At 39.4% G+C, this 13,235-nt stretch overlaps 1 protein-coding gene across 1 annotated transcript in view; it reads right to left on the bottom strand.

Annotated features, from left to right (window-relative positions):
• Positions 1 to 13,235, bottom strand: part of VPS41 (VPS41 subunit of HOPS complex) — a 185,202-nt gene that overhangs the window by 50,802 nt on the left and 121,165 nt on the right. The gene's annotated exons all lie outside the window — the stretch shown is intronic.

Raw genomic sequence — 13,235 nt, 5'->3', positions numbered from 1 at the left:
GGAGCAAAAGCAGCACACCAAGGAAGGGACATACTGACTATGAATGCTGGGTGGACCCATTTTAGACATCTAACTTAAAGGGGGCGTGGATAAACATACTTTCTCAACAATAATCAGTACCAGAAAAGGATACCTGGGCACTTATGCTTGAAAATTTCTATCACAAATATAAAGCAGACCCAAGAATATAGCAGCATGAATGATGAAGTGTGACACTGTAGGCAGCTAGTTTAAAAATGACAGTTAAATCGCATGAAGCCACTTTGAAACCCATAAAACCCAATGTACACCATTACTAACAACAATAATAATCTTTAAAAATGCCTGAGTTTAAGTTTTTCACAATTAGGGCATTATAGTGGTACAAAGGTTACCCCAAAAAGATGCTATTTGTAATTATGAAACACTATTTTTATTCCTTTTTAAACATTTATTAAACATTTTATCTAAAGACTTAAAAATAAAAAGCGTAAATGTAAATCACATTATGATGAAACATCATTATTTCTTAAGTGAAATAAAGGTCAGAGAAAATAAATTTCTCTTTCCTTCTTAAAGACAGTCTTTAAGATTTAGAAGAAATATTGCATCACTTAAGAAGCATAGGGATTTAATTACAATGGACCTCAAAGATCTGATAGAAAGCTCGGGGTGGAAGTACAAATAACAAATACTGCTACAGTTTGATTCGGATGATTAGCTGCTGTAAAATATTTATAATACAGGACTGTTGTTTTATTCAACTAAGTTTTGGGATGGTTCGTTATGCAGCAAAGTTAACTGATACGGTTAGCTTCCGGAAAGCACACGCTGCACCTGCAGATTCATTTGGGGGTAAACCTCTACTTGGACTGACCACGTTTGCTAAGAGTTTCTTGCTTCAGATCTTCTCCACATTTCTGTGGTATTAGCTTCAGATTTAGTTAACTTGTATGATAAAATTTTCTTCTTTTTCAAAGTAGGGGAAGTCAGTGTAGAATACTGGAAACAATATTGATTGTAGTCAGGAAATCTGGGTTATAATTGCCACTGAATTGAACCTGGACAAGTCATTTTAATTTCTGTGGTTATAACTTTTGCCATCTATAAAATAATGGAATTAGAGGGAAAAGAATCCATAACACAGATGAAATGAGGGCTACTGTATTCTTCTTCTTCCCCTTCTCCATTTTACCTGGAAATCACTTATTGTTACTTGTCTCTACCTATCTTCAATGCTTGCTCCTTACATGACTGTTTCCAGAATTTAATTTTCACACCAAAATGAAACTGAAGATGACCAAAAAGAATAACTAAACAGTTAGTAACATAAGCATTAAAAAGGATAACATTTCTTATGTTTTGTCCTTGATTAGATCTTATAGGTGGTCAGGGTGCCCTGAACAGAACCACAGAATGAAGTCCAAAGGCAGGTTCTCTGGTCCCAGCTCTGCCGCTCACACTTTTTCCCTCAACATCTGTGGGCTGAAACTGAATATTCTTACCCATGTGCTTCAAAATAGTTTTGGTAAAGTGGTAATGTGATAAGCGTTTACAGGAAGTGTACATGTTTAACCACCTCCACATGCGCAGAGATGAGCAGATCCAGTGAAGCCAGGCACCGAAGGTTCTGGAGAAGCTCCCAGTGTGTGTGGGGGAGGGTGGGTGGGGCAGGGGGGTAGGGCTGGAATGTGCAGATGCTACTGAACAGTGTGGGGCCACACGGGACCCAGTGATCAAAGAGGTGACAGTTTCACATTCTAGAAGACATACAGGCATATTACAATAGGTTTTAGTTGCCATCACTCCTGAGGTTGCTAAGCTCTGTTTGCTAGAGACGGACTTGAGCTCTGTTTCATCAGCTCACATTCCACTGTTGAAATGCTACGCGCACCTACCCTTACCAGCAACTTGGGTGAAGAACAAACAATCAGAGATGACACAGAGACTGTTTCATAGGAATCACAAAGAGGCTTGATGTGCTTATCTGCCACAGGCACCCGAGAGAGAAGATCATCTAAGAAGAGGTGGGTCAACGAGGGACTCTTCCTGTCTGGGGCCCCAAATGGGCTGCCCAGGATCACTGACACGGAGTATTGGACAGTATGTCTCTAAAGGTAACCAAAGACACATCAAGGCTTGGTTTCTATCAATGAGCTGTAACATACAGAACAGAGAAGCCAGAAAATAATCCTATCCAAACCTTTCCTCTACTGTACATTCTGATTTCCTCGTCCTCAATAGCTTGGATTAATAAGAGAAAATTTCCTGTTCTCTAATTAAGAACATAATAGAAAATCTAATGTGTTCTTAAAGAAAACAAGGAAAGATGTGCAGAATCACATATCTATTTCACTTCTCAATTCCAGATACTGTAATAAATGCTTATTTGTTAAGCAGTAAATCTTACCAGACTTTGGTAATTGAGAACTAGTAATAATTTAGGCAGAGACATGAAGTGACTAGAAACTAACAAAAAATGTTATTTATGAAGAAAAGATGTGGTACATAAAACTAGCATTGTCAAGATTTCCAGAGGCAGAGTTAACAAGTTATAAACATTCAGATAAAGTTGAAATTAAAAAAATTCTTTTCATTTTATTATAATAATTTAATATCCACAAAAATCCTCTTATGGAAAACAAAATTGCAATTATAGTCACACCAGTATGATTCACAAATTAAGAGTTCTAAAATAATGTCTGTTTATCTTAGCTTTGAATATTTTACCACTTAGCAATTCATCTCCAGTAACACCCACTAGTAATGACACCATGTAAAAAAGAACTCACTTCCCAACGTGAGCTCCTGGTTTAGGGAAATGTCTACAGCTACTCGACATTTAAAAAAGATATTTCAGGATGAATGGCAGTGTTTTGTTTTTCCATTACGGCTAACTAATGCAATCAAACCTGACTGTTTTTAGATCTATCACAATTCAGTATTCTTTATATTAATACTGATTCCAAGAAGGGCTGGTTGGAGACAGGGGGGTCAGAATGAAAGTGGAAGTACAAGGAATATTCTTTCCACTGAACAGATTTAAGGAAAGAAATGTGGACTGGTAATATTTATTCTTTTAAAGAACATACATAAATTCTGTAAAAGTTTATGAACTGATTCTGCAAAATATCTTCAAGTAATTACTGTCTTTCTATTTCAAATTTTCAATGGAACAATAGAGGTCTCGGTTTACTTTCCCTGATATTCTATTCTTTTCCACATATCAATGATTTTAATAATTTTAATGAAGATTATTTTTTCACTAAAAAAAATCAGTTTAAATAAAGGTGGTTTATAACTTTAATACCACAGAAGCTTACCTTCAAACTGATTATCTGGAAAAGATAAATCACAAGGAAAACAAAGACAAATTCTGTTGGAGAGCATTAAAACAAAACAGAAAGCAAAAGCTGGAGGGGGGGAAAAAAGAGGAGTCAAAAATGCAGGGTTTCCCGAGGGTGCCACAAAAGACAGGAGCTATACTTCAGATCAAAGAGCTCCAGAAAGCTCTGCTCTAGAGCTCTGCAGGAAGTGCGCTGTGTTCACTCAGATGATGGACATAAGCAGAGGTGAGCATCACAGCTACAGCGCATCCTCATCCTGATGGAGAAGGAAGGACCATCTGTGCTGTGCTCTGGTTTATTCAGGAGGAAAAAGCGTTCCTAGACAGGCCAGAAGAAATGATACAAGAAAAAAGACAAAGAGAGATCCTAAGAAGATTACGAGAGAAAGGGAAAGAGAGAAAGAGTCTAAAGGACTACTCCCATGACAATTCTGTTCATGGGGATCCTTTGAATCTAGAATGAGAATGATTCTATACAGTGCCCTGATCCAGAAGGGAAGCTAGAGTTCATGATCAGTGCTGTCCAAGAGAATAATAATGCAACCCCAAAACACAAAAATATGTAATTATAATTTTTCTAGTAGCCACATAGAGGCGTTTTTAAAAAGAGGTGAAATTTTAAAAATATATTTAATTTAATGCATATATCCAAAATATTATCACTTCAATATGCACAACATAAAAAGTTATTGATGAGGGGCCGGCCCCATGGCCAAGTGGTTAAGTTCGCGTGCTCTGCTTCGGCGGCCAAGGGTTTCGCTGGTTCAGATCCTGGGCGCGGACATGGCACTGCTCATCTGGCCATGCTGAGGTGGCGTCCCACATAGCACAACCAGAAGCATGCACAACTAGAATCTACAACTATGTACTGGGGGGCTTTGGGGAGAAAAAAAAAATAAATGAAAATTTTTCTTAAAAAAAGAAGATTGGCAACAGCTGTTAGCTCAGATGCCAATCTTTAAGAAAAAAAGTTATTAATGAGATAATTTACTTTTTATTTTCATACTGAGTCTTTGGAATCCTACACGCAGCACATCTCAATGGGCACCTGCCACATTTCAAGCACTTAATAGCTCATCAGGGGTCACTATTTTCAGAGGCACAGTGTACTATTCTAATTTATGCTTTCAGTTTTCTTTTTTGAGTTTCAGGACATTTTTCTTGAATTATTGTTTTTGAATTTGTTCCATTCCTTTGCTTTATTTTGTTTTTTTTTTCTTCAGCAACTCTTATTTGTAGGTTGGATCATCTTTGCCAGTCTTCACTATTTCTCACTTAATTATAAATCTTTTTTTCCTTACTGCTTTGTGATTTTTAAAAGTCCTCCTTCCCTTTCTACTTCTCTTACAGCATTGTCTTTGTGTCTATCTGCTCTTGTGTTCCTTCTAGTTTAATCTTCATTTCTGGAATAATCTTTTATTTATAAATATTTCCTGAATTGTCAACAAATTTGACATTTTTTTTGTGCGTGTGAGAAGATTGGCCCTGAGCTAACATCTGTTGCCAATCTTCCTCTTTTTCCTTGAGGAAGACTGTTGCTGAGCTAACATCTGTGCCAGTCTTCCTCTATGCTATGTGGGATGGCGCCACAACGTGGTTTGATGTGGGGTGCTAGGTCCACGCCCGGGATCCGAACCTGAAAACCCCAGGCCGCTGAAGTGGAGCGCATGAACTTAATCACTACGCCACCAGGCTGGCCCCTTATTTGACATTTTTTAATTCTGATTTTTGTTCTTTCATGTCTTGCATCACTTTTAAAAAATGTCTTGTAGGTTGTTCTGAAACATCAAATTACAGTTGTCGTCTATTTTGTAGGTGTTTCTTTGCCATGTGTTTTCATTGCCAAGGATGTTATTCTGCCCCTTCTCCACTTTTTCTTAAACCTTAGTGTGGGATCTGCCCCTGGTACTTTCCCGGTGCTTATTTCTAGGTGAAACCACTGTCGGTGATCTCTTAGAAGGAGGCAGGGACTTGGATACTCTTCTAACCTCGCAGAGGTCTCTCTTCTGCAGTTTTCCATTTACTGTTCAAACTCTGGTCCCTTGCTTTCTGAGACTTCCTAGCCCTGCCCCCTCCCCATCTTTCTCTGGACCTTCTCTTTCCTTTCTTTCTTTCGTGCCTGTCTTGCTTATTCTCCTCGAGTGAACCCAGCCCTGGCAGGAAGCCCTGTCGCTCAACTGTGAGAGTTCACAGGGGCTGCTGGGGCACCTGCACCCACTCTTTTTAGAGCGGTCCCTGGTCTTTCCCAGGGAACGTCGGCCAGCAGTTGTGGAGTCCTCCTGGTCTCAAGTCCACTAGATGCCCCCTTGCTCCCCTCTGCTTTCTCTCACAGCCACGCATACAACAGTAGGTCTTGTGGCTATAGGTGGTTTTTCCCATCCACGTGTATCTAGGAGTTCTTAGGGCTACCTTGTCATTCAGTTTTGGTGTAAATGCTGTCGATGGGTTTTTGGTTGTGTGATCTAGTTGTTCCTTTTTTATGTGACAACTCAGGCAGATTGAACAACTATGCTGCCATTCCTACCATCTTCTCAGAATCCTCCAAGCACAAAATGTTAACATATCAGTTATGCATCATAGTATATATCAGAGTTATAAACCATAAAATATATATATTATATATATATTACAAGGGCAATGGGTCAGGATTACAGTCACAAATACATAAATACTGTTGGGCCATCAACAGCCCACACAGTGTCAGTGTCAGAATGATGGCCATGTGGCTGAAATAAAAACTCACAAGAGAGCATTCTTGCACCTTGGGTCTTACATGTCTGAGCATTATCAACTTAATTCAATAAAGAATTACTGAGCACCTATCAGGCATAAGACACTTTTCTAGAAGCATCAGGATGACGAAGTCTCTGCCTCTAAAAGAGATTGTGAAATCTAGACATCTAAAGAAATAATTAAAATACCACATGCTACGCAAAAATGGGAATAGGCATAAAGCAAGAAATACTACAAATCAGGAAGATTAATTTCCGGAGAGCTCAGGATGAGGGTGGAAACAAGGGGCAATAATCACGACTCTAAACCCCTTACGGGCAGGAATGGTGCTTATAACATGAGAGAAAACATTTCATTAAATGTTCATTACATAAAATTTCATTAAAAAAAGAATTACAAAAAAACTAATGTATATTAGATCATAAAGGATAAAAACCAAGATTTTATTTAGGTCTGAATAAAGACCATCCTCCAAATAATTCACAACTAGATCCTTAATATCAGTGTATTCAGACCTATAAGAGATGGTATTTAAATCAGTATTTTTGATTATTACTTGTACCTCTGTAATATATAGGTTTATAAATAAATTTTACTGAGAAATGTAGTTATGAAATGTTTTAATCTCTTCAGCATAATTCAGCAAATCTGTATTTATATTTTTCCTTCAATCCTCTTTCAACTGACTTTAAGGAATATAATATTTTAGTCTTCTGATTGTTAAAAGAAACCACTGTTTTTCTCTCCCACTGAATAACTGAATATAATAGTAACATTAATAATAGCTCCCATTTACCGAGCATTACTACATTGAGAGGCACTTATGCTAAATACTGTGCATACGTTATCTCTTTTCACCATAACACCCCTATACTTTATTTTAGAGGGCACTGAAGCTCACTGATGTTAAGTAACTTGACTCAAGTCCCTTAAGTAGAAGGTAGCAGAAGTAGGAATTTGAAGTCTTACTTTCCCCAGATGAGAGTCACACTAGAAAACATAAACCAGATGGCAGAGATGCTCAAGTCAAACTTGCACCATGGTTAGCAGGAACGGAAGTTCAGGGCTTGACAATCGTCTGGTGGTTCTGCTGTGTGCAGCCAGGGTGCCCGGCCCTTCTCTTGATTTTGAGAGGTCCCCTTAGGATAATGCCTCATTCCCAAGAAAACCTGACCCCTTAGTCACCAGATAATAATATTTCATAATCAAATAGATATAATGTCCAGATTTTTCAATAGGTTTGGGCACTTTGTCAGCATGACCACTGATCCAAGAAAATACGTTTGGAAATCACATTTCCACATCTTCAGGACAGTGCTACAAAGCAGATGCATTAAAGAAAAAGTGACTTTACAATGCTTTACATGAGCAAGTCCTGGAGAAGACCTAACATTTGGGAATGAAATAGAAGGGAATGGCTAATGGACAAAGTAACAAAAACATTCCAACCAGGAGCCACAGTACACGTAAGTCAGAAACCATTTAAAACAAGTTGAGTCTACAATTTAATTGCATATTTTCTATCAATATTTAGCACACTGTTGTGTGAAATGACAAAGCTAAGCTGCTTTGCTAAGCACAACACTGCTTAGACAACAGAAAAGATAATGGTCAAGGACCTGCTGGGTCAAAAGGTTCAAATCACACAGTCACACTTCAAGTAGTAAATAGGCTGTTAGCAAAAAAAGAAAGGACAAGTTTTGGAGAGGATCTGGAGAAAAGGGAACCCTCCCACACTGTTGGTGGGAATGCAAAATGGTGCAGCCACTATGGAGGTTCCTCAAAAAATTAAAAATAGAGTTAACATATGACCCAGCAATTCTACTTCCAGGTATTTATCCAAAAGAAGTGAAATCAAGATCTTGAAGAAAGATTTGCACTGCCATATTCACAGGAGCACTATTCACAACTGCCAAGATGTGGAAACAACCTAAATGTCCATCGACAGAGCAAGGGATAGAGAAAATGTGGTATATACATGCAATGGAATACTATCCAACCTTAAAAGAAGAAAAGTCTGCGATATGCAACAAGATGGGTGAACCCTGAGGACTTTATGCTAAGTGAAATAAACCAGTCACAGAACGACAAATATTGCATGATTCCACTTATATGAGGTACCTAAAACAGTCAAACTCATAGAATCAGAGTGGAATAGTGATTGTCAAGGGCTGGGGGGAGGAGAAAATGGGGAGCTGTTAATCTACAGGCATAAAGTTTCAGTTGAGCAAGATGAGTAAGCCCCGGAGATGTGCTATACAACCCTGTACCTATAGCTAACAATATGGTCATGTGTCACTTAGTAACAGGATATGTGTGAGAAACGCATGGTTAGGTGACTTCATTGTTGCGCAAACATCATAGTGTATTTACACAAACCTAGATGGTATAGCCTACTACACACCTAGGCTATATGGTCTAGCCTACTGCTCCTAGGCTACAAACCTGTACAGCATGTTACTGTACTGAATACTGCAGGCAAGTGTAACACAATGGTAAGTATTTGGGTATCTAGACATATCTAAACATAGAAAAGGTACAGTAAAGATAGGGTACAAGAGATAAAAAATAACACACCTGCATAGGGGACTTACCATGAACGCAGTTTGCAGGACTGGAAGTTGCTCTGGGTGAGTGAGTGAGTGAGTCGTGAGTGAATGTGGAGGCCAAGGACATCACTGGACACTACCGTAGACTTTATAAATACTGTACACTTAGGCTGTGCTATATTTATAAAAAAATATTTTTCTTTCTTCAATAATAAATTAACCTTAGCTTACTGTAACTTTTTTACTTTATAAGCTTTTAACTTTTAACTTTTTGACTCTTTTGTAATAACACTTAGCTTAAAACACAAACACACTGCACAGCTGTGCAAAAATATTTTCTCTATATTCTCATTTCATAAGCTTTTTTCTATTTTTAAAACTTTTTGCTAAAAATTAAGACAGAAACACACATTAGCCTAGGCCTGCACAGGGTCAGGATCATCAATATCATTGTCTTCTACCTCCACATCTTGTCCCACTGGAAGGTCTTCAGGGGCCATAACACGCATGGAGCTGTCACCTCCTATGACAACAATGACTTCTTCTGGAATACCTCTGGAAGGACTTGCCTGAGGCCCTTCTTGAGGAGGTGTCACTCATTTTAGAAATATGTCCATGGTGGTTTGCTTGGTTTCTCTTTTCATCACAGATTTACTTGTTAAGCAGATAATGCACCATGAACATTCCTCTCTATTAATGAAAGCTTCAGTGGTGGGGTCCATGTTTTCAATCTTTTTAAGGAGCTGGTTGAGGTCTACAAAAGCTTCTGCTCATCCCTTCACTGTGAGTTTTCTTCGAGATTCTTCTGCTTTTTCTTCTCCTGCAGTTTCCTTTTCTCTTGCTTCTGCATCAGTTATGCGTTCCTGTCCAGTCCTTACAATTCCTCGTTAGCTGATGCCTCAGGAACCACCTCAAGGAGCTCCTCAATGTCATCCTCAACCACACCCAAGTGTGACATTAAGATGTCAGTAGGCAATAGGAACTTTTCAGCTCCATTATCATCTTATGGGACCATCATTGAATATGCAGCTGTATTTGACCAAAATGTCTTTATCCAGCACGTGACTGTAACGTATCGTACGCTTAAAAATTTGTTGAGGTAGTAGATCTCATGTCACCTGTTCTTACCACAATAAAATTTAAAAGTGAATAAATAATTTTAGAGAGCAAATGCAAACCCCAAAACTACCCTGATGCATCAACTAAAGTCAAACACTAAAAAAGAGCAAACCAGAGCTTTTTTTCTTTTTGAAAGGGTTGCAAGAACTGCCTCACAGTGTGGATTTGGTTCCCTTTCTTTAGAAACAATTCTGATAGCCATCCACGGCAACTATGCTATAGAGCTTCCCTGACAATGTGGAGGAGGGACAATGAAGAGCTCTCAGTCCCAGGAGAATACAAGTGGAAATGCAACTTTTATTTCTCCATAGGAGATATTTCTCCGAATCAAAAAGAAAACAAACCTACTGCATTATTCCCATTTATGTGGCTATCAGAAGAAGAACAGGTGAGCAGACATCACCGGTATGTATGAAGGGGTCTTTGGATTCTAGAGAATTTCTACCCTATGGTTTTTATGTGAATGTCTGGAGCAAGTCTCTGTCCTTCTCAACAGCTCCTCTGGCTGCAAAGGAGGTCCAGGGGTTAGGGAGAGGCATGCATGGGAAGAATGTTACGGCACTGCTGTTATGAGCAACAGCTTTGACAGCAGGCGTATCTGAGTTCAAATGTTGCCTTCTTTGCTTATGAATGTAATCGTCTTCAGCAGGTTACTTGACCCCTCTGAACCTTAGCGTTTCTCCATCTATAAAATGGGCTAATAGCCCCCACCCACTGGGATCACTGTGAATACTAAATGAAATTCTGCTTGTAAAGTATGTAGCATGAGCCTGGTGGTTGCTGTTATAAAAGGAATAAAATATCTTTGTTACTTCAGGTGCTCCAAACTTCTTACTACTTATTATGGAGAAAATTAATTAATGCCACTCCCAACAACAAACGTTTGTGTCTCCAGCACTGAGTGGGACTGGGTTCTTACTTTGAGGAGGAATGGACAGAGAAGCAGAGCAAATACAACAAAATCTTTTTTTTTTTTTTAAAGATTGGCACCTGAGCTAGCTATTGCCAATCTTTTTTTTTTCCTGCTTTTTCTCCACAAATCCCCCCAGTACATAGTTGTATATTTTAGTTGTGGGTCCTTCCAGTTGTGGCACGTGGGACGCCGCCTCAACGTGGCCTGATGAGAGGTACCATGTCCGCGCCCAGGATCCGAACCAGTGAAACCCTGGGCCGCTGCAGCGGAGCACGCGAACTTAACCACTCAGCCACGGGGCCGGCCCCAAATACAACAAAATCTTAACTGCAGACTCTAGGAGGTGAGTATACAGGCACTCATTGTAAAATTCTGTACTTTGTTGTCTTTTAAAGTTTTCATAATAAAATGTCAGGCAAAAAATTCAATGCAGAACAGAAGAATGAATAGATTAGAGAGAGTCACACTAAATTAGAAGAGAAAATTCGTACACAGCCAGATCCTCAAGAGAAAACAACTTGAATGATGCCAGAGCTGGCATGACGCCTGCTGAACCTTAGACTACGAGATGAACCACGTCACTCACGTGCACAGAGGACTGTCCCCCTGCTGGAACCTGCATGTCTGCGTCACAACAATAACAGGCGGATGGAGAGAGACCCTTAGATCTAAGACAGACAGATCTCTCAGCTCTCCTCCATCACGGGAACAGACTCCCATTTCCAGGTCACTGTTTTCCCAATCAGTCAAGTGGCTGAAAATAGAATGACAGGCTGAATTCTAGGAGCCAGAGCCTTGGCTCCACTGAAGATACTGACACTGTTTAATCAAAGTGAAGATGTCCCTTCTTTTCTCCTCCTTTTCTTTCTTCTTGGCTCCTCCATCATTTTACATCGATTCCCACATAGTTTTTCTCTTGATTTTTCTTTTTGGAAAAAAACTTCCATATGAAATCAAGACTAAGAAGTCAATCATTAATTCCTTGCATGTAAGTCACCTGCTCCTGGCAGTAGACACCCAGAAATGACACACAGATATTGGCTTCATTTCCTAACAACATAATATCAGCTCCCCAAGTACCACTCCATAAAGACCATGGAAGACTCTGGTGAAAGTGCCAGAGGGTTAGGAAGTCCCGTGAGAACACAGAGATCCAAGTTAAAATAAGTACAGTAGGCATGGACCACAACCTACTTTTAACAAGGTAATGTGGAAGAAGAAATGACATCCCAAAAGCCTGATGTACAGAGAATGTCTTCATGGGTTGGTGACTGGCCAGTAAGCTTAATCTTCATCATTATTATTTTTCATTTATAAGAATAAATTAATATCCTATTGAGAGCAATAACTTTTGTGTTGTTGTTGGGATTCTGACATCTAAGGAAGAGTTATAAACATTCAGCTTCTAAGACAGTACAGTCACAGGAATTTCTTTAATCTTAATGCCGTTTTCACCTCTTTTACTAAAGAACAGTGGCTCTTGCTGTTCAGGGCTAAAGCAAATTGTAATCCAGACCTCCTAATATTTCTCTTTTCCTTTATCCTAGTCAAGGACTCTTACCTAAACCACGTTGCCTCCTGCTGTGGAAACGGTTTACATTCTTAAAGGTTTGCTCTCAAGAGGGGAAAAAATGGTACTTAACCACTAACCATAGCAGTAAAATGTCAGTAATGTGATATTGTTAGTAGCCACACACGATCTATTTCACGTAAATTGTAGTACAGATGAACTACACTTTAATAACGTGACCCCTGGGCTCTAGGGCCACCACTGGGCCAGCTATGAGCAATCACGGAGCTGAGATGGAAGTGTGCACAGTGACAAGAACCACCATCATTCAGTGAGTGTCTAGGTGTGCCAAGTACCATGTTACAGACGTTACTTTCGTCACACTAATTCTCACAACCATCCAGAAAGGTATGTCACATCCCTTTTACAGGTGAGAGAAGCCTGGCTCAGGAAGGTGAAGTAACCGAATCAAGACCAGACAGGAATTCGGCAAACTGCCTTGCCTCCCTGGCAGCTTTTGGTGGTTCTGCAGAGTCAGATTCTATCCACTTTAATGTCATGGTAGTAAGATCTTGGACAAGTCATTTACCTCCCTGAGCCCCAGTTTTCTCGTCTATAGGATGAGAAGCGTGCTACCTGCCCTTCAGAGGGCGCTGTGAGAGTGAAGTGAACCGATGCAGGTAACACATAGTGCCATGCCCCAGACCTAGCACGTTGTGAGCGATAACCATCATGTACTGAGAAAAGAGGACAACTGCTATGTTTTTAGGCCTCCCTGGCAATTTTTACATCCTTAAAAATTCCCAGAGTTTCTGCTTATTTTCTTTTACTCATCTGTATTTAAAATATTCTGATACTTATTCCTCAGGACACTATGCATTGAGATGTGCAGAGTGTTTTTTCTAGGAGGCAATGGAGGGTGGCAGGAAAGAAGAGAGATACTGAAATAATTATCTTCATCTTCGAGTTATCAGTCTTCTCTATTACCTTGTTCCTCAGTTTTTCTCAGTACCATTATATTCTGCATATACCTATTTTGTCCATACTCTGAGCAATATGAACTATGTACTTATTTATCCTTCTAAG

The sequence above is a fragment of the Equus asinus genome, chromosome 1, assembly GCF_041296235.1.
Source record: "Equus asinus isolate D_3611 breed Donkey chromosome 1, EquAss-T2T_v2, whole genome shotgun sequence".
Lineage (NCBI taxonomy): Eukaryota > Metazoa > Chordata > Mammalia > Perissodactyla > Equidae > Equus > Equus asinus.
The sequence above is the reverse complement of the archived record's forward strand: the minus strand, read 5'-3'. Positions and strand labels throughout refer to the sequence as shown.